Source organism: Mya arenaria, chromosome 1 (assembly GCF_026914265.1).
Source record: "Mya arenaria isolate MELC-2E11 chromosome 1, ASM2691426v1".
Taxonomy (NCBI): domain Eukaryota; kingdom Metazoa; phylum Mollusca; class Bivalvia; order Myida; family Myidae; genus Mya; species Mya arenaria.
The window spans coordinates 8,903,632-8,925,341 of NC_069122.1; the positions used below are offsets into that span (position 1 = coordinate 8,903,632).

The 21,710-nt window shown below is 33.2% G+C and overlaps 1 protein-coding gene across 4 annotated transcripts in view; it reads left to right on the forward strand.

Moving 5' to 3' along the window:
* LOC128238599 (parathyroid hormone/parathyroid hormone-related peptide receptor-like) overlaps positions 1-21,710 on the forward strand; it is a 96,484-nt gene that overhangs the window by 33,767 nt on the left and 41,007 nt on the right. The window contains exon 1 of one of the 4 annotated variants that reach the window (XM_052954804.1): positions 3,743-3,836. The exons of the other annotated variants lie outside the window; for them this stretch is intronic. The gene's annotated coding sequence lies outside the window, so the exon portion shown is untranslated. Of the gene's footprint in view, positions 1-3,742; positions 3,837-21,710 lie in introns of those variants that run through there. 4 annotated transcript variants of the gene reach the window in all.

The window sequence follows — 21,710 nt, forward strand, 5'->3', positions numbered from 1 at the left end:
GTGATGTTACTTCCTCGTACTAGCTCTGTGTGATTGATGTCGATTGATGTCTCCCTTTATTTCGTATTTGTCTCAATCGTTCTGACCTTAAAAATGTATCCGTATGAAGCCAATGATACCTGCGCAATCCAGTGCAAAAGTATGTTACTGTTTCCCAGAATTTTAAGTTTCCAAACCATAGAACATCCGAGAAATAACTAATCCTACGAAAGAAGCCATCACTAAAATGATGTTTTCGATAGGTCAGTCTTTTATCAGCAACTTGAAGTGTGGGACATGACCCACGGGAATGTTTCATCGTAGCCGAACCTTGTTGCTCGGCTCTTAAACCATTGCCTCTGAAACTATAGTATATATTATTGATCTTTCAATAATTGTTATAATAAACTTCCAAAACCAACATGCTGCCAAACTACGTTTATTTATATAAAAACCGTCAATAGGAAGTTGTTTTGTAGAAAAAGAGTGTTTATTTCACAACAAAATGGGACTACATGACGAAGCCATCTACTAAAATCGTGACTATGCTCTTGTGTAAAGAAACAAAAATCAAAGTACAATACGAAATTATTTGAATATGAGAACATGTAACTACTTTTTTGTGAATACTTGGCCTGACTGGTGATTAAATGTTAAAAAGGTTTGTCTTGGTTTGCTGTTTTCAGAACTTACAAAAACACATTTGTTACCGAAACTGTTATCCCTAAAAATATACCAACTGGTATCTTTATGTTTTCATTGAACATGGATGGGTCGAAAGATATATGCAAATAATATTTTTAATTTTCGTTTTCAAACCGTCTTTTATTACATAATCATTTTTTTTAATTAGCTCGTCTGGTTAAGAAATTGGTCGAGGTTTTCCCTTGATCTTGGTGTTTTAATTGTAAACACAAAAAATGTCCTTTTTGCATTTACTATGTGCACTTTAACTTAAGCTCGTTGGAGATATTTACATTTACAATGATGTCATTTGTAACATCTTTAAGCATGACAATGTATTGAATTTCATTTACCATTTAACACATTGACTGCTAACTTAATAGTGTGGGTTTATTTGTACGATTAATAGAATGACATTTTTACAGACCAACACGATTCTAGTTGTTTGTTTGGGGTCTGATGATTGTGAAAATAAACAATAATTGTAAAATGACATTGACTGTAACAGATTATTACGTGCTTTGAGCGCACGAGAGCAAACATTTAGTTATCAAACATTTATGAACGAACTGTTAATACGTTTTTGTTTTGATTAATTCCATTTTCCACTTTGCACTTTTTTTCAGTCTCGTGTGTGCTTATTAAGCTTTTGATATGTTTTTAATTTTAATGTTATATAACTATAATTATTATAATTATAATTATTGAACGCCAAATAAATTGTCAATTATGTATGAAATTAAAAGAAGAATGTTTTTTAAGTTGTGTAAATTCATAAAATATTTTGTAAGCAAAGTCAGCCTATAAAATATAATGTGTTTATTAACTCATCTTTTTTATACTATATTAACAAGTATATATGATTAAAGTACATTTTTCAATGCCACTTTATATATATAAATTAGTCAATGCTCATTTTGTCATGTTTGTATGACTGTCACACGAGTGTACTGAATAGATCTTAAAACTTTAAGGGACTCGCTCAAACATTATTGTTTCTTGGTAATGCATCTGAAAAAAGGTTTGTTTGAACATTATATATTTTACAACGATTGTGAAGAAAGGTGTGATATCTTATACTAAGTCACTCACTTTGGCACGATGCTGTTCGAGAGTGTGGTCTTGTATTATTGGGGAAACCGGAGTACCCGGCGAAAACCCACTTGTCCGGCTTGGTGATCACTAACCAAACTCACATGCGCCCAGGCCGGGAATCGAACACGACCTGGTCGCCTTGGTGAAAAGCGAGTGTACTAACAACTGCGCTATCCGAACAACAACAAAAACCACAGCGTTAACGTATCCACTCGGCGACACCAACATTGACTCATTCTGCTTATTTTAAATATTAAATTGTTGATTTGTGTTAGCAACGGTTTTGAATATCATGGACCAAAAAAGACAATAATTTAGCATATATCAACATTGTTTTGAAAGGTCATTTAACTTTATTTAGCAAATGGATTTCGTGTAGATAGCATCGCCCTCTATTGAAAGCCCATGAATTTTCCATCAACCATACAGTAAATAAGTTGTGACGCGTTGTTGTGCCGGATTTAATTGTATTGAGATGGAGGGTTGCTAGACCGAATTCTACCAAAATGGCAAAGTTCGCTCGAAATGCATAGCCGGGTTACAAGAAAAAGATGTAAAACTCAATTGAAAAGAACGCAAAAAAAATAATTCCTTAAGCGAATGGCTGTGTTAGGGTTTTATTTAATATAACAAAATGGATGTCAAGGAAATGTACCTGAAAGCCTCCAGCATATTCTTCTCCATATTTTGACCTTTGAATAAAATGACAAAAAAAAACGTTCTTCCTTAAACTGTCACAGTAATGAAAACAATCATTGAAACCTCTGTAATGTCTTATTATGATTTTGTTGAAGAAGATCTGAGAATGTCAAAGAATCAAATGCAATATCAGAAACCTTTGATGCACCGAATCATCCCTCGGGTGTTTGATACTTGACAGTTAATGACATTGAGCACTTCTACGCGTTCTTCCTACTTTATATGATACCAACACAATAAATTGTTACCAAGAATCAGCTTTTCGCTTATTTGTGCACCGGATACCTCAAATTTTGCAATATGCGCCTTTTTAACTCATGTTTAGAATAATGTCATACAAGTTAAAATGAAAATATCATGGAATGATAAAAAACATGTATTATGTCGTTAAAATAGGTTATGGAATGCAAATAAGAGAAGCATTGTCCACCACAGTAATTATTTCTATTGAGCGTTAAAACGAGTGGCAGTCTTCATTGAAAAAGTGTTTTACGTCGTCTGTTCAAATAAACAGAGACATTTACACAAATGGGTTTAACAATGTAACACTATCAAGAACTACCATGGCTTTTATCTAGTTTGTTTTGTAGTGAAGGTCTTTAAGACAAGCATATGAAGTCTTTAATTGTTTTCGAATTCGACAAAATTTATCCGCCATTAGAGTTTGTCGAGCTATTTATTGTATTCCAATGAAAATAAATAAACAATGTCCTTCATCAAAACACATCACGATCCCGTATTTATTTAAATAAAACTATGGAATTCATGAAAGGTAAATTGGTTTGAAGAGTGAACAAAGACAAAGAAGGAGAACTAATGCTGTTGTTTTAAATGACGTCTGTGTGGCCAATAGCGATTACTCAATCCAATCTTATAGTAATGTGAGGATAAAAAATCATGAAATGGATTGACCTTAATGTACTCTGCACAAGATTGAACTTATTTTTCCATTATGTTTTTTACTGTTTCTCAAATATTTTTTCCATTAATTTATGCAGATAGCACAATTTCAACTTCTATGCTCTTAATTTTGGCATAGGTCATTAGCGGAGGTTTATGCATGGCTGACTGTTGTTGCAGTTTTATGTATTGTGATCAATACTCTCTGGCTGTCAGCCAAAAAATACAACAAAAAACGCAACAAAAGTTCTTAAAAATGAAAATAAAATGCAAAGAAAACTGGTGTAATAAAGCTATTATAAGAATAATACAAGGTAAGACTTTCTCTAACAAACCGTAAAATACTAATCTTTGGTAAATAATGAACCTATGTCTTGAAAATTGTAGATTGCCTGAAAGCTTTTCCAAACAGCTATTGCGGTGTATATCGTGAAGAGGCTTCAATAAAGGATAAAGGACCGACTAATCAACAAAACAAGGTCAGGAATTTCAGTTCAGTGTAACAAATATCCAAAATTAAATTGATTACTTACAAAATAACAGCATTTACTGACCAATTATAGTTTCGAAAACTATTGTATAACTTCAACTGAAATATGATCTTTTAAGAGGCGAAGTTCGTCCCAATGTTTTTTTGTTTGTTGACAACTGACAACAAAACCACAAGGACACATACACAAACATAATGGTAACTTAACCTTTAAGCCTCTTGTTAAAAAGATTTAAAACGCTTTTTAAAATCAAGGACTTTTTGAGAATATATTTACATTTCTTGAGTGGTTAAAGCCGTCAAAATCTTTTTACATTCCTAATGATATGCCATGCTTTATTTCGTCAAACAAAAAAGTGAATTTTACAAAACCATTAGCGTGTTCCGTCTGTCTTTTATACCTCTGGTACAGAATATTATGTTACTTCCTCGTACTATATCTGTTTGATTGATGTCGAGTGATTCTTCTCTTAATTCTGTCTTTTAGTTTCGTCTCAGTCGTTTTAACCTTAAGAAGTGCAATCCAGTGCTATATTCTGATATTGTCTCATAGAAATAATTTTGAAACCATAGACCATCCCAGAAATAACAAATCCTACGTGAGAAGCCATTGTATTAATCATCACTAAGATGATGCATCGATAGGTCAGTCTATTTTCATCACTTTGAAGATTGAAAACAACGACTTCTTTCGAAAGGGTGGGGCATGCCCCACGCCACTGTTTTTTACTTGGCACAACCTAATTGCTACGCTCTTAAATCGTTGTCCCTGAACTGGAGTAGTTATTATTGATTTTTCAATAATTGTTGAAAATCAAAAGTTTGCTGAAATAAGTTTTATTAGAAAATCCATCAATAAGAAGTTGTTTTGTGTTACTCCATAAGTATAACTCTATGTGTGAAGCTCAAGGTTTGTCTCAAGAGATTTTGTTGTAAATTGTTTCATTTCGATTTTGCAAATGCGTTGTATCAGGCAGCTACTTTTTGTTACTCGTTTGCAATTGATGAAGTGACACAATGCGTGTAAGTGTAATTTGTATGGTTTGAAGTCTAGTTAACGTCAGATCAGACTGAAATATAGTTTCAAAATTGTAATTTAAGCGAGTGTTAGTGGTTTCGTAAAGGGCGTTTGAATTTTTTACTTCGTTAGTTGCATTCTTTTCTTCTAAGAGTTACAGTGATTAACCGCACAAAGATGCCTGTCAAGATAAGTATATAATGATGGAAGGACCGAAAAAATCGACACAATGTGTTCATGCTGTTAAAATAGATGCAAGTCTGCTTCTTTTTTTGTTTCACGAATACATTTATTGTTTTTGGCTTCGTGATTTTAATGAAGAAATTAACGAAAGAAATTGCTACCGTTGGACAAAGGTTTCCACGTGCGAAAATGGAATAAATTTATGTTCAGACAGCGGGAAAAGACAGAAACAGGCATGCAATGTTTTATATCTAATAAGATGTTATTGAAAGAGCCTATACTTTAAGCTCGTCTTTTTCGAAGAAAAAAGCAACAACTATATGCTGATCAAACCGTACATGACGGCGAGGTCGGTGATGTTGGTGTGCAAAACCATAAATTTTGGCAAACACTTGAATCACCGTCAAAGATATCGACATTTAAGATTCACTCCCACAGATTGACCGAAACAAATGGCTTATTCCAAGACAAAACAACAACAAAGTACAAAAATGCAATAAAAGACAGTTCTTAAAACCGTTTGCACCTTACTGATACTCCAATCCTAACTAGACTATTAGAACTACAATGTACCTCTAGACTGATAAAACTGCTAGAATCTCCCCAGCTTCCATTTGTAATTGTCTTATCCCAAGCGGATAGTGTACTGAATTAGAAACGTACAATGGATATTTTATTGTTCTTCTTTGCATTCAGTTCAGTCCGACCTAGCTTTGTTAACCGCACATGAGACCAAACGTAATTACTTACTTTAGTGGGGGTTTTCATTGGTCCATTGTTTTCGTCCTTTTACTTCCTTAAGCTGAACACAAATTTTCAATGCAAATGGACTAGCCTGTGTGCGCCTGTCTTAATGTGTTTTTTGATGGAAATCGGCTGGAGAAGAACCATTTTGAAACTAAAGTAGTTGAACAAGTTGACAGACAGACAATTTGTTTGACACCTAAAATCACATAGCCTTGATAAACCGTAATTATTCGCAAAGCAGCCCGATCGTTGTCAACAAAGTCGTACAAGTAATTAGAAGCAATTTCATTAAACGCAATAGCTGTTCGGTCCCTGTTTATTTCCTTTCTTGGAATGTCATTTCGTCCATTAAATCCTAGCTAAAAGTAGTCACCAATCCTATTGTAATTCAAGGTAAGCCATTCACCATTAGCATGCAAAGGTGTGTTAGTGCATTTTATATATTCACATTGAGATTATTTCTATGTTTAATTTATATCGATTGACCATTACAGTATGTTATTTTTGAATTGATAACATTTTTGAACAACACAATAATAACACCACAATTTTGATATGATATATTTAAGGGAAGAAATAAATTTTAAATTGATTATAATTTATATAGCAATTTTATTTACTTGTTTCTTAAATAACATAATCTCTATATAAAAAAATATCTCAGAGAAAACTTAACATTTTGTAAATTTAAAATGAAGCTAAACCAGAAAATATATCATATGAGTAATGAGGTAGTGCAAACATACTTAAATGAAAATAAGTATAAATATATATAAATACTTAATTTTTCTAAACATTAGAATATGTTACATTAGATATTAAACTATAATATACATGATACCGAAAATAATATCTACAGTCAAACAAATCAGTAATTAATGGAGGAGTACATTATGCTTCATTTCTTAAACTGAATTTTTTTATACTTGTGTTTATAATTTTATGAGTTTGATATTCTTATTATCAGGTCTTATATACAATTGATGTTTTTATCATTTGAAAGGGTATTGCTTACTGATACATGCAAAAACAAATTGACAGAAATTACACAAATTTACAGAAATTGGCAGTTTTGCATTTTTGTTTGGAGGTGAAATGACCACGTTTTCAATTTTGGTAGTGTGTATGCTTTTTTATAATCGAACTCTGGGCTTGCCCATACGGCGAGTACCCCAATAAGATTGCTAGTCTTTTAAGTTTTTGGAGCCAAATGCAGACAGAATGTAACCCTGGTTCGAACTACGATTATTCTTTAACGTGCACCAGTGTATAGCACTGACACACGAGATCCCCATATAATTAACGTTAATGTTAGTATATTGTATATATATGGTGTGTAACAGTGGTGCGGCGTGGAATCAAACTTGCGTCCCCTGGATTGACAGTAAAGTTGTGTATCACTTGACCACGGATCCGCCACATTTTATTTTAAATTTCAAGGTCAAAACCACCTAAAATGTCTACGTATTCTTCCTATTACATATGATATCAAAATAATAGATAGTTACAAAGAATCAGTTTTTCACTTATTTGTGTACCGGATTCCTCAAATTGAACAAATATGCGTTTTAAAACTATGTTTAGAAAAATGTCACACCATTTCGAAATGAAAATATCATGGAATGAAATAAAACGTATTTTTATGTCTTTAAATAGGTTATAGAATGCAAATAGATAGAACATTGTCCGACACAGTAATTATTTCTATTGAAATGATGTGGCATTTCACATCGAAAAATTTCCGTTGCCTGTTCAAATAAAAAGAGATATTTACACAAATGGTTTTAACAATGTAACACTTTCATGAACGACTATGGCTGATATCTAGTTTTTTTGTATTGAGGGTCTTTAAGACAAACATCTGACGTCATTATTGTTTTCGAATTAGACAAATATGTCATTGAGGATTGTCGAGCTATTATTATTATTCCATAATAATTCCAAAGTAAACTGTGTCCTTCGTTAAAACACATCAAGATTCTATAATTATTTTAGAGAAATAATGTTTTCGTTTTTTGAATGACCATTTCGTGGCCATTAGCGACAACTCAACGCTTTCTTCCATTAGAAATAAAAAACATATTTTTAAATACATGGTTAAAGTGGGGACCGAATACACGGCGGTACAGTCGATAAAATATCGGAAAACGGTACAGTAAAGAAAACAGTAGAAAACTGACAACAAAACCACACGCCATCAAGGACTAATACACTGTCATAATGATAACTAAAGTCTATTGTTGAAAAGCGTTACTAACGTTATTCAAAATCGATCACTTCAGAGACAATATTTAAGCAAATATCAACATTTGTTGAATGGTAGCAGCCGTCAGTATCTTAGTTTTATCCCCTTTTTTATTTTCCACACTTTATTTTGTCATTCAAAAATGTGCTTTTTGCGAAAAAACCTGAGCGAGTATCTTTAAAGTGTGCACATTGTCTCGTCTACGTCTGGCACAGAATGTGATGTTACTTCCTCGTACTAGCTCTGTGTGATTGATGTCGATTGATGTCTCCCTTTATTTCGTATTTGTCTCAATCGTTCTGACCTTAAAAATGTATCCGTATGAAGCCAATGATACCTGCGCAATCCAGTGCAAAAGTATGTTACTGTTTCAAAAACCATTGCCTCTGAAACTATAGTATATATTATTGATCTTTCAATAATTGTTATAATAAACCTCCAAAACCAACATGCTGCCAAACTACGTTTATTTATATAAAAACCGTCAATAGGAAGTTGTTTTGTAGAAAAAGAGTGTTTATTTCACAACAAAATGGGACTACATGACGAAGCCATCTACTAAAATCGTGACTATGCTCTTGTGTAAAGAAACAAAAATCAAAGTACAATACGAAATTATTTGAATATGAGAACATGTAACTACGTTTTTGTGAATACTTGGCCTGACTGGTGATTAAATGTTAAAAAGGTTTGTCTTGGTTTGCTGTTTTCAGAACTTACAAAAACACATTTGTTACCGAAACTGTTATCCCTAAAAATATACCAACTGGTATCTTTATGTTTTCATTGAACATGGATGGGTCGAAAGATATATGCAAATAATATTTTTAATTTTCGTTTTCAAACCGTCTTTTATTACATAATCATTTTTTTTAATTAGCTCGTCTGGTTAAGAAATTGGTCGAGGTTTTCCCTTGATCTTGGTGTTTTAATTGTAAACACAAAAAATGTCCTTTTTGCATTTACTATGTGCACTTTAACTTAAGCTCGTTGGAGATATTTACATTTACAATGATGTCATTTGTAACATCTTTAAGCATGACAATGTATTGAATTTCATTTACCATTTAACACATTGACTGCTAACTTAATAGTGTGGGTTTATTTGTACGATTAATAGAATGACATTTTTACAGACCAACACGATTCTAGTTGTTTGTTTGGGGTCTGATGATTGTGAAAATAAACAATAATTGTAAAATGACATTGACTGTAACAGATTATTACGTGCTTTGAGCGCACGAGAGCAAACATTTAGTTATCAAACATTTATGAACGAACTGTTAATACGTTTTTGTTTTGATTAATTCCATTTTCCACTTTGCACTTTTTTTTCAGTCTCGTGTGTGCTTATTAAGCTTTTGATATGTTTTTAATTTTAATGTTATATAACTATAATTATTATAATTATAATTATTGAACGCCAAATAAATTGTCAATTATGTATGAAATTAAAAGAAGAATGTTTTTTAAGTTGTGTAAATTCATAAAATATTTTGTAAGCAAAGTCAGCCTATAAAATATAATGTGTTTATTAACTCATCTTTTTTATACTATATTAACAAGTATATATGATTAAAGTACATTTTTCAATGCCACTTTATATATATAAATTAGTCAATGCTCATTTTGTCATGTTTGTATGACTGTCACACGAGTGTACTGAATAGATCTTAAAACTTTAAGGGACTCGCTCAAACATTATTGTTTCTTGGTAATGCATCTGAAAAAAGGTTTGTTTGAACATTATATATTTTACAACGATTGTGAAGAAAGCTATGATATCTTATACTAAGTCACTCACTTTGGCACGATGCTGTTCGAGAGTGTGGTCTTGTATTATTGGGGAAACCGGAGTACCCGGCGAAAACCCACTTGTCCGGCTTGGTGATCACTAACCAAACTCACATGCGCCCAGGCCGGGAATCGAACACGACCTGGTCGCCTTGGTGAAAAGCGAGTGTACTAACAACTGCGCTATCCGAACAACAACAAAAACCACAGCGTTAACGTATCCACTCCGCGACACCAACATTGACTCATTCTGCTTATTTTAAATATTAAATTGTTGATTTGTGTTAGCAACGGTTTTGAATATCATGGACCAAAAAGACAATAATTTAGCATATATCAACATTGTTTTGAAAGGTCATTTAACTTTATTTAGCAAGTGGATTTAGTGTAGATAGCATCGCCCCCTATTGAAAGCCCATGAATTTTCCATCAACCATACAGTAAATAAGTTGTGACGCGTTGTTGTGCCGGATTTAATTGAGATGGAGGGTTGCTAGACCGAATTCTACCAAAATGGCAAAGTTCGCTCAAAATGCATAGCCGGGTTACAAGAAAAAGATGTAAAACTCAATTGAAAAGAACGCAAAAAAATAATTCCTTAAGCGAATGGCTGTGTTAGGGTTTTATTTAATATAACAAAATGGATGTCAAGAAAATGTACCTTAAAGCCTCCAGCATATTCTTCTCCATAGTTTGACCTTTGAATAAAATGACAAAAAACGTTCTTCCTTAAACTGTCACAGTAATGAAAACAATCATTGAAACCTCTGTAATGTCTTATTATGATTTTGTTGAAGAAGATCTGAGAATGTCAAAGAATCAAATGCAATATCAGAAACCTTTGATGCACCGAATCATCCCTCGGGTGTTTGATACTTGACAGTTAATGATATTATGCTTCTTGAAAACTAAAAAATTATACAAATTGTGGTGTGATGCTTTATTCTGTTTTTCATACAAGTATGGTAAAAACTGATGACGTAAATCATCCGTGTTTTTCCTACATATGCAAATATTGGTATTCTTATTTAAAATAAAGCTTCAGAGACAAATTCACTAGTACACATTATACCAGGGTGTATTTTTGTATCACACTGTGTGTAATTTTTATATAAAAAAGTAATTAACTCGCGATTGTTTATGAGGTAACTCTTAAACCGGCGCCAGTGGACGTGGACAGTGCTGCAACTACCATTGCTGTAATTAAACGGTTCACTGTTCGTTTCAAGATGTTAACCTATTGTGTGTCGATTACGATATTTCAATGCTTTTATAGTTTTGCGGCTACCATTGCTGTAAATAAATAGAATCAGTGACCGTTACAAGGCGATTTCCTAAATATTTGTTGATAACGGTATTGTTATATTTATATACTTTTTGGCTTTAATATTTCTAGCGTTGACCCCAATTTGCGTCTTTAACGATATTCAATATTGATATACTTCAGCAGCTGACATTGCTGTAGATACACTGACTCACTGCCCGTTACAAGGCGGGTTGCTCCAATATGTGTTGATAAAGATATTTGAATATTGATGTACTTTGTGTCTGTGGTCTTGTAACTTAGTGTGACTCTTATTGAATATCTTTAGGGCTTTATCCATGGTGCATATTTCAGTCTTGTCCTTGTATTAAAATACAAAAAATATTTCTTCTAAACACATGATATGAATTTCAAAACCAGTTACTATTTGAAATTTGTGTTTATAGTTGTTAGAAACTAAATGAGGTTTGTCTGAGTTTGCTGTTTCAGAAATTAAAAAACAAACACCAACATTTATTACCGAAACTGTTATCCCTAAAAATATACCAGCTGTTATATTTAATAATTTATTGAACATGGATGGATCGGAATATATATGCAAATTAGCCTGAACAAAACTTAATTGGTCAGATTGATTAGAATCTGTATGTCTGATGCCGACATGACACGAAATAAACGATACGAATATAACCTCAAATTAATGTTTTTTTTATCAAACCGTCTTTTTGTACAATTTGATTATCATTTATTTTCAATTAGCTCGTCTGGTTTCAAAATTGATCTTGGTGTTTAGATCGTAAGCAAAACATATGTCCTTTTTTGCGCATACTATGTACACTTTAACTTAAGCTCGCTGAAAATATTTACATTTACAATGATGTCATTTGTTACATCTTGAAGCATGACAAAATATTGAATTTCATTTACCATTTAACACATTGACTGCTAACTTAATATTGTTAGTTTATGTGGGTTTATTTGTACGGTTAATATAATGACCTTTTGTACAGACCAACACGAATCTAGTCGTTTGTTTAGGGTCTTTAGAATGTGAAAATAAACAATACTTGGATAAAGGCATTCACTGTAACAAATTATTATGGGCTTTGAGCGCACGATACCAAACACTACGTGAACAAACATTGAGTGCGTATGAACTTACTGTCGATATTTCTTCGTTTTGATTAATACCATTTTCCATCACATTTTTTTTTTGTATTTGCAGTCTCGTGTGCGCTTATTAAGCCATTGATATATTTTTAATTAATATTAAATAACTATAATTATGGTAAACCAAATAAATTGCCAATTGTGTTCTGAAATTAAATGAAGAATGTTTTAAAAGTTGTGTAACTTCATTAAATATTTTGTAAGCAAAGTCAACTTTAAAATATAATGTGTTTATTTACTCATCTTTACCCTATTACATCAACAATTATATATGATTAAAGTACATTTTAATGCCACTTTGTAATATATAAATTAGTCAATGCTCATTTTGTCATATTTGTATGACTGTCACTTGAGGGTACTGAATAAAGCTTGAAACTTAAAGGGACTCGCTCAAACGTTATTGTTTCTTGGTAATGTATCTGAAAACACTTAATTTATCATTATTTAACTCTTTGATACCAACACTGCAGCAGAATAAAATACAATTAAAGTATATAAAGCAAATCTGATTTTAAACGGGGTCATGCCCACGCTATTTAAGGCCAGACATTATTTAAAAAAAGAAAGGTTAGTTTAAACATTTCATATTTTCAACGATTGTGAAGAAACTTTGATAGCTTATACTATGTCACTCTCGTCGGCACGATGTTGCGCGAGAGTGTGGTCTTGTATTGTTGGGGAAACCGGAGTACCCGGAGAAAACCCACTTTTCCGGCTTGGTAACCACTAAACAAACTCACATCCTCCCAGGCAGGAAATCGAACCCGGGTCGCCTTGGTGAGAAGCGAGTGCGCTAACCACTGCGCTATCCGGACATCCCCGACAACAACAAACACAACGTTTATGTATCCACTCGTGATATCATTAGTGTTATGCCGAATTTTTCCAACACGGCAAAGTTCGCTCTAAATGCATAGCAGGGTTGCAAGAAAAAGATAATAGAAAATAACTTCTTTAGAGAATGGCTGTGTTACGGTTTAATTTAATATAACAAAATGATTGTCAAGAAAATGTATCTCAAAGCCTCCAGCGTATTCTTCTCCATAGTTTGACCTTTGAATGAAATGACAAAAATACAGTTCTTCCTTAAACTGTCACAGTAATGATAAAAATCATTGAAACCTCTGTAATGTTTTATTATGGTATTGTTTAAGAAGATCTGAGAATGTCTAAGAATAAAATGCAATATCAGAAAGCTTTGATGCATTGAAGTCTCAAGGGGGAGACAAATCGGGGTGTGCTGCTTTATTCTGTTTTTCATACAATGATGGTGCAAAACTGATCACGTAAGTCATCCATGTTTTTCCTATGTATGTGAATACTAGTATTCTTAAACAAAATAAAGTGCCAGAGACAAATCCACTGGTACACATTATACCTGCAAGGTTTATTTTTGTAACACAGTGTGTTACTTTTATATAAAAAAGCAATAAACTGGCGATTTTTAATAAGGTACCGCTTAGACCGCTAACAGTGGACGTTGTGTTGCAGCTACCATGGCTGTGCACGAGTACCTTTAACATAGCGAACACGCTATCAAGCACAATACAGTCTTCAAACCATACATGTTTGTATGCACGACAAAGAGAAGGAAAAGAACATAGATTTTGACCGTAATCTTATTTTGTAACGATGATCACATGCATACGATTGTGTTTACTTGTAAACATTTGTTTGACGAGATGCTTTTTTTTACATAAGTCAAATTTAACTTCTGTTCAGTTCTGTTCTTATATTGTCGATTGTCACTCTTGAAGAGGGCAAAAAAATGACTTCCTGAAATTGCTTAATCACCGTTAGTCTTATTAAAAAGTGCTGAAAATGAAATATAGGATCATTTAGCTGAATTTGCCGTTTGATCTGCATATTATTAATTTTCATGCATTCGATGTAATCCCTTGTCAACTGGCATTTACGAACCCGATACCCAATTCATCAATACTCGATTATGGCTGAAAAATGAGCGGTATGATTTTACAAATTCAAAAGAAGTTATTAAGACCTGATTTAGTACAAATTTAATTGGTTAACCTTTAGACTGAACAGGCATGGATACAATGGAATATATCAGCACGAGCCCAGCAGTCAAATGTTAACTATAGGTCCCTTTAATTAAGCGCTAAAGACATAATTAGGATTAAAGTACAATAGGCACCCAACGAGTCATATGACATCTCCCGATAACCGACACTGATTAATGAGTGTATTAAATATATCCTTAAAACATGGTTATCAATAAATGGTGGGTTCTAAATGAATGATGTCGAACCAAATGGTCTTATGAATAATATTTATAATGGCCCAGTTACAACATTTGTGCGTTGTGAAAAACGTTGCCAATGGAACTTTGACCTAGGGGTTAGGCCAATAAACATTTAGAATGATGAGTAATGTTCCATAAACAAAGACCATGGTACGCTATTGCTCATGGGCATACAGTTAGATGAATTGTGGCCAAATAGCATACAATTAGATGAGTTATGGCCATATAGCATATAGTATGGTGAGTTATGATCAATTAGCGTACATTAAAATGAGTTATCGACCATGAGCACATGTAGTTTACTGAGTAATGCTCTGTTAACATAATTTATATTGGATAATGGCAATAAACATACATTATGATCATATATCGTACATGTTCATACAGGTACGCGATTCCAGTATGATAAGTTATAATCCATAACCATAAATTGTGATGAGTTATGGTCTGTAAGCATAAATTATGCTAAGTTTTTTATCCATTAGCATACATGATGACGGGTAAAAACCCCATGATTATACGTTATGATATGGTACGGTCCATACGCATACATTAGGATGAGTTAAAGTCCATTAGCATATATAATTATGAACTTTGACCCATCAGCAAACACAATAATGACTTGTTGCCCATGAACGTATCTTGATAAGTTATGGCTGATGCGTATGTGGTATAACAAGTTATAGACCATGAGCATACGTTTGACACATTCGTCAAAAGTTATCGTCATAGCAGCGAGAGAATTGTGTGTACTTCACGTTTTGTTCAGTAACACATGGTGTTATAGAATCTGAGCAGACAAGTTTACGTCTCTGATTGATTAAGACCTTTATTGACATGTCAGAGAAGTACAACAACGTCAATTTCGCAATACTGGTAATTGTTCAAAGATATACGGAAGTCTCAATATGTATAATGATGACTGGAGCCAATTAAGTCACTCACTTAATCAACATCTCGTTCAGAGGTACTAAAATTAGCACCCGTAATGTCTAACAAATCTTTTTTTTATTACACAAACAGCTCGTGTTGACATAGTTAGATCCACGGAGAAGCCATTTAGATAAAATGATTCGTAGATACCTAGATAAACACATCTTAAAGACAAAATTGCAAGAAGTAAATGTAAAAAAGCAAAATTCTTACCAGTACATGTTTGTTTATTTGGATCAATAAGACAAATTGTCCCATTTTGCAAAATAAGGTCAACAAATCTTTATGACGCTTTTTTATGGTTTAGAAAATAGTTCGATGCATGTGTGGTGTCTGTTTGTAGCATTTGTACGTACTTGTATTTTAATGATGCAATTCTTGGCCAAAAAATCAACGTTGCATCGTTCTACAAAAGTCCGTAAAGTTGAAATTTCACCAAGGATTACATCATTAAAATAAATTTAAATAAATAATAGTTTACACGTGTATAAGCAGAATATAGGATAGTTTTTTATAGGCTTAGAACTATTTTTATATATTTTGTCAAAAATTTAGAAATTAACGTCACTTCCTTGTTTGTTTACAACGGTTGTGACCGATGGTGACCAATGTGAGAACTCCTTCAAGTCACGTGATTCCTAACCCTGGTTGTGGGTCCTCACTTTATGTCTATTAACTATACTGTCGAACCCCGTTGACTCGAACACGCTTTGCTCGAAATCCTCGTTGACTAGAACTAGATGTAATGAGGACCGATTTTTTTATACTAAACATTCCGCTTGATTTTTCGAGCCTCGGGGTATTTTCGCCTGTCCCTGGGGGTACGAGCCAACGGGGTTCGACATTATGTTTTACTGTGGGCTTCATTATTGATCGTTGATCGTAATTGAAATATAACAACATACAGCTCCAAAATGAATTTCAATATATTGTTCAACATTGCATTGTCATTTAAAACGATTTGAGAGGTGGTGCATTTTGAAATTAAAAATACCACTTTAATCAATATTGAAAGTCTTCCCAATTTCTCCTTTTGTCACTGAAAGTGCTTGAATATGATTAACAATGTCTGTCGTTTGCAGTTATATTTGAACACAGGACGTGGCCAATGACCCAGCAATGGAACTTTATGGCACTTTTCACATACAAGTTCATAAACCAGTTAAGAGACATTCACCAACTTGTTTTGTGCACTTTGTATATGAATTGCGTGTTCTATGTTGTCCTAAATTGGTACCAATTTTCGATATGAAGGAGTACATCCATTTTCGGTTTTCGAAATACTTGAATTACTAACGCGTCAAGAAAAAATAGTTTTTTTTCGGCATAAAACATCAATTTTCGAATGGAAACGTAAAAAAGAAGATCTGATTTTTGTTAGCAGTCTTGTTTCACAGGTTCAAGACATAAACGCAAAACTAAGCTCATTTTCAGACGAAAAATAAAAAAAGTTGTCAAAAACGGTCAATCTGTGAGAGTGCAGCTTTTTTCTATTTGTCTTTTGTTGTCCTTTTTTTGTCCGTTGTCTCTTATTTGTTATCGCTTTAGAGAAACATATATTTAGTTGAAACTACTGTTTGCGTTTCAAGTTTTTGATGCATTGAATGCTCTTGGCTTTAAGTCCCCTAAAATCAGTCAATTGAAATTTAAATATTTCCACATCAAAATAATTCGACTGCTGGCGTATACGTTGACGTATCGCTATGAACAAACTATTAAAGAGGCGAGCTCATACCCCCCCCCCCCCACACACACACCGCCCCAGCAAACCTATATTCATGTACAGTTTGCATTAGCTTCAAATCAACCAACCATTTCAATCAAGTTTCAATTACCCTCGCAAGAACGGCACATTAACAAACGAGAAACTTTGAAGTGACGATAAATATTAGAAATCGCTTACGGGCGGTGCAAATTGACTTTCTCCTCGTTGTGAAAAGGCATTGTGATCTCGCTATTATTAATTGATTGATTGCTTAGTTTATCTGCAAACAGAAGAAGTTCATGTATAAAATGATAAAACGGATTTATTCCAGGATAGCGACGGTGACAGTAGGAAAAAAAATAATTTTATATATAATACAGTCGAACTCCGTTGGCTCGAAATCGATTGGCTCGAAATTCTCGTTGGCTCGAACTAGATTTTAAGGACCAATTTCTTTATGCTGAATGTAAAAAATTGCTTGGCTCGAATCTTCTGAGGCTCGAAGTAGTTTCGCTGGTCCCTTAAAGTTCGAGCCAACAGGGTTAGACCGTATATAAACAATTGCAGAATGATAGTTTATCGTTGAAAACCAGGTAAGAATATTATTGAGTATAGCGTCATGGCCGAATAAGAGACCCAGTCGCATACGTCAATAAGCAGAATATCGTGCTCGAAATAGTTTGGTCTTGGGTGGTAATCAAAACTGATCTTAATTGGATCTCAGACCGATGTAGTTAATCGGATTTCGTGAAATAAATAACGGACCTATACAACGAAGAAATGATGTATGATCATAATTTTGACTTCAGTTGCATATTAAATACCACCCCATCTGATTGATGATAATTAAAAGAAATTAACTATGTATCCAGTAAGTGTGTGTGTGTTTCCGACATTGATTTATCTGTGTAGTTTCAACGGCATTTTTAAAGCACCGATGATAAAATACTCACACACATAGATATTTACTTTTAATAAAGTAAAGTATAGGCTACAGGTAGATTGACATACATGTCATTCATATACATTTTATTTTTATAGATGATTAATACAATACTAAGTTTCCTTAGTTGATGTTCTTTTATCTGTGGAATACCTTATCATATTTTTCTTGTTTATTAAAATCAAAAGTTAATATTAGTGTTGTCCGGAAAGGGCAGTGGTAAGCGCATTCGCTTTTCACCTTTGAAGCGACTCGGGTTTGGTTCCCGGCCTGGGCGTATGTAAGTTTGGTATGTGGTATGTGGTCATCAAGAGTACTCCGGTTCCCCTACAACACAAGACCACAAGCTCGCGCAAAGAGAGTTATTAAGATAATTTTGGGATAATTTATTTCACAATCATAAAACATATTCATACAAGTCCATGTTTTCTATGAACAGTTTTTTTTTCTCTTTCTGACACTGAATGATTTGCTGTCGCGTAACAATTATACCATCAATTTTCCTTTGTTCATTTTATAAAATGCACTGTCATACTTATCTGTTGAAAGGGAGTGGAAATTTAAGGTATCGGATGTACAATATAGACATTCGGAACACCTCGGCCATTTTCCATCGAAAACAACGTCGGAAGTATTTGGTCGGTTTATAATGTCAGAAATCATAACAATTAACTACGCTGCAAGTAGATCGCGTAGTAATTTGAATTGAGCAGATAAACTTAATGACCTTGCTCTTGGGAATCTTAATCATGTATGCAATAATACACTTCACTTGAAAATTATGTGAACTTAGTAATACAAGATACACGTTAAAACACTTCAATTAATTAATACTTTTATTTAAAAAAATATACGAACTACTTCTACTGATGAACCGGCATACACCCGGGGTTGTTTACGATGGGAAATGGCCGAGGTGTTCCGAATGAAAACTAGATTGTCAATGCATCGGTCCATTGGCAATGCTGTAAATTCTGATGCCTGGGTGACGATGGGAAATGGCCGAGGTGTTCCGAATGAAAACTAGATTGTCAATGCATCGGTCCATTGGCAATGCTGTAAATTCTGATGCCTGGTGACCCTATATAATTCATTGTACAATTTGATAGGGTATTGCTTGCAGATTAAAATATGTAAAATAAAGAAGAGAAAATGTCATAGAGATATAGTTCTTGCGATTGTATGTGTGGTCTTTATCTTAACCGACATCTGACATGAAAATGACTGCTTAAGCATTCTTTCAATTTCAAAGGGCGTTTGTAGGGTGTTATACCATACACAATCATCATGTTCTTTATCTACGTATCTATAGCTCTTTCAATGATACCAAAATAATATGGGGTCGCAAAGCATCAAAATTTCACATAATTGGACGTACAATACCTTAACATGATATAAACAAATTGAATTCAAAACTCACTCAGGATCATAATTATTCAATGACTTTCATATTTTATAAATATAGGCTGGTAGGCCCAGATAGTTCGTTATAAAAGAATCGTCTAAACAATCATTAGGCATTGACTTGAGCATAAAGAAATGACAAATAAATTTTGCATATCTTTAGGCGACACACGCACTGTAATTTGTCTCATCGTCAAATCAGATCAGTTAATGAATACGTTCATTCCTCCAATTTCCACCATTGAGAACTAAAAAGGCTTATCAGACTCTCGGTTATAAATGAGCGATTTGCAATCACGTATTAATCATAATGATTTTACCAATCGGGCTATAGGATATAAAGATCCTTTCACTACATAAACAAATACTAGATTAAGAATTTAATGAAAGACAATATTCAAGGTTTTACCTCTATTTTTGAAAGAATTTATACCCCATAAATAGTTCAGGTTGACCTTTTTCTGGCATTATCAGATTATGGACGTTTTCTTCTTTTTTACCACACTTAAAGATTTGACAATCATAGAATAAGAACTGCCATCGATGAGTGACGAGCAAACACATTTATGTTTATATCAGGGTATTCAACAATCATTTCTGCAGTTTGTATTGAACGGGTGGTATGCTTTGAGAGTTTTTGAGTCTGGGTGATAAATGTGTGAAATGAAATTCATGTCTTAATTTAAATTTTAATTTCATGAGCTATAGGGATTATTTATAGATTACAGGGAATTACAGGTTAGTGTAGTAGATGGGAATTTGTTTCTAATTAATGTTATTTTATTTATTCTGTATTTTGTTTATCCAGAATGACATTTTAGAAAAAAACATCGGTTTTGTATTTGTCGTCGTAGATATCCCAACTTGTCAAAGGACATCAAGAAGAAATTATTTCTCTTCAATTTTGGAGGAATAAAAGAATCTAAATATTCATGCTCAGAAATCATCTTCTATACATAGTTCAGCAGAATTGACTTCATTGACAGTTACACATATTTATTTTTTTATTTTTCATGTCATCATTTATGGCTTTTGGGGCCGGGTCACGAAACAATATATATTTTTTTAACAAAATTAGCGTGGTGAAAATAAAATAGACATATTACGTTTACACAAATATACCTCAAGTACCGTTCAATAAAACTTCGTGTGTCTGTTTTACGCATTTATATATCATTTTTGATCGAGCCGATTCTGCATGTACGCTGACAGTATGTTTATGGTACGTTATAACTAAATGCCAAGTGCCCGGATGTGGTCCAGGATGCACTCTCTATTTTTTTTAAATTGAAAATGCTACTTTAGACTGAAAGTTTGACTTATGCAAATAATTCATAATTGTAATACTTTAAATTCAGTCAAATATCTGCAATCAGAGTGAAAAAACATCATGAATATCACAAAGATTAAAAATGTTCTGCTTGATTAGAACTTTGCTTATTCCTTAAAAAAAATAACACTATCTTACTGCAAAGTGAGTTAGTTTTCTAAGGTGAAATGTGACATACCTTTTATTGTTTAAATCAATTGGCTTCTAGTCTGAAGTGTCGCCTATTTACATTGAAATGTATAGGGAAATTAAGTAGTAGTGTATACCTCTATTAGAACTGCGCCATTTGCATGACGTCACTTTCCTATTTACCGTCAATGTAAAATGTAAGAAAAGTACGTCGGCCCGACAAAAGAAATAGGTTTTTCATGATTTTTATTGGTTTGTTAGTTTAGGAGCATTGTTCACAGAAAGTAAATACTAAAGAAATATCTGAATTTATTATCAAATAGTCCGCGTAACTGGTGACATGGACCTTAAATTATAAAAACAATCACGTGACCTACTGACCTGATAAAGCAAAAAGGTTATCCGGTTTATCAGATTGTTTTGTATGTAGATGACTTTATAGATTGATATGTACTCGTATGTAGGTGACAGGATAAACCATCTACTATGGTATGTTTGTTTATAAGTATATTATATACATATGAAATAGTCTTTACTTTAATATGATCATATTTCTCATTATAATTATTTGTACTGGGAATAAGGCAAAGTGAAATACGCAAGTATTGTCTTTTGAAATGTTGTTGGTGATGTGACTAATATCTAAATATTTTTAAAGTTCTAACGTTATTTTTTGTTCACTTATCATTGCTGTCGATCGACAGTCTAAGTGAAATCGAGACTGCTTTTTTA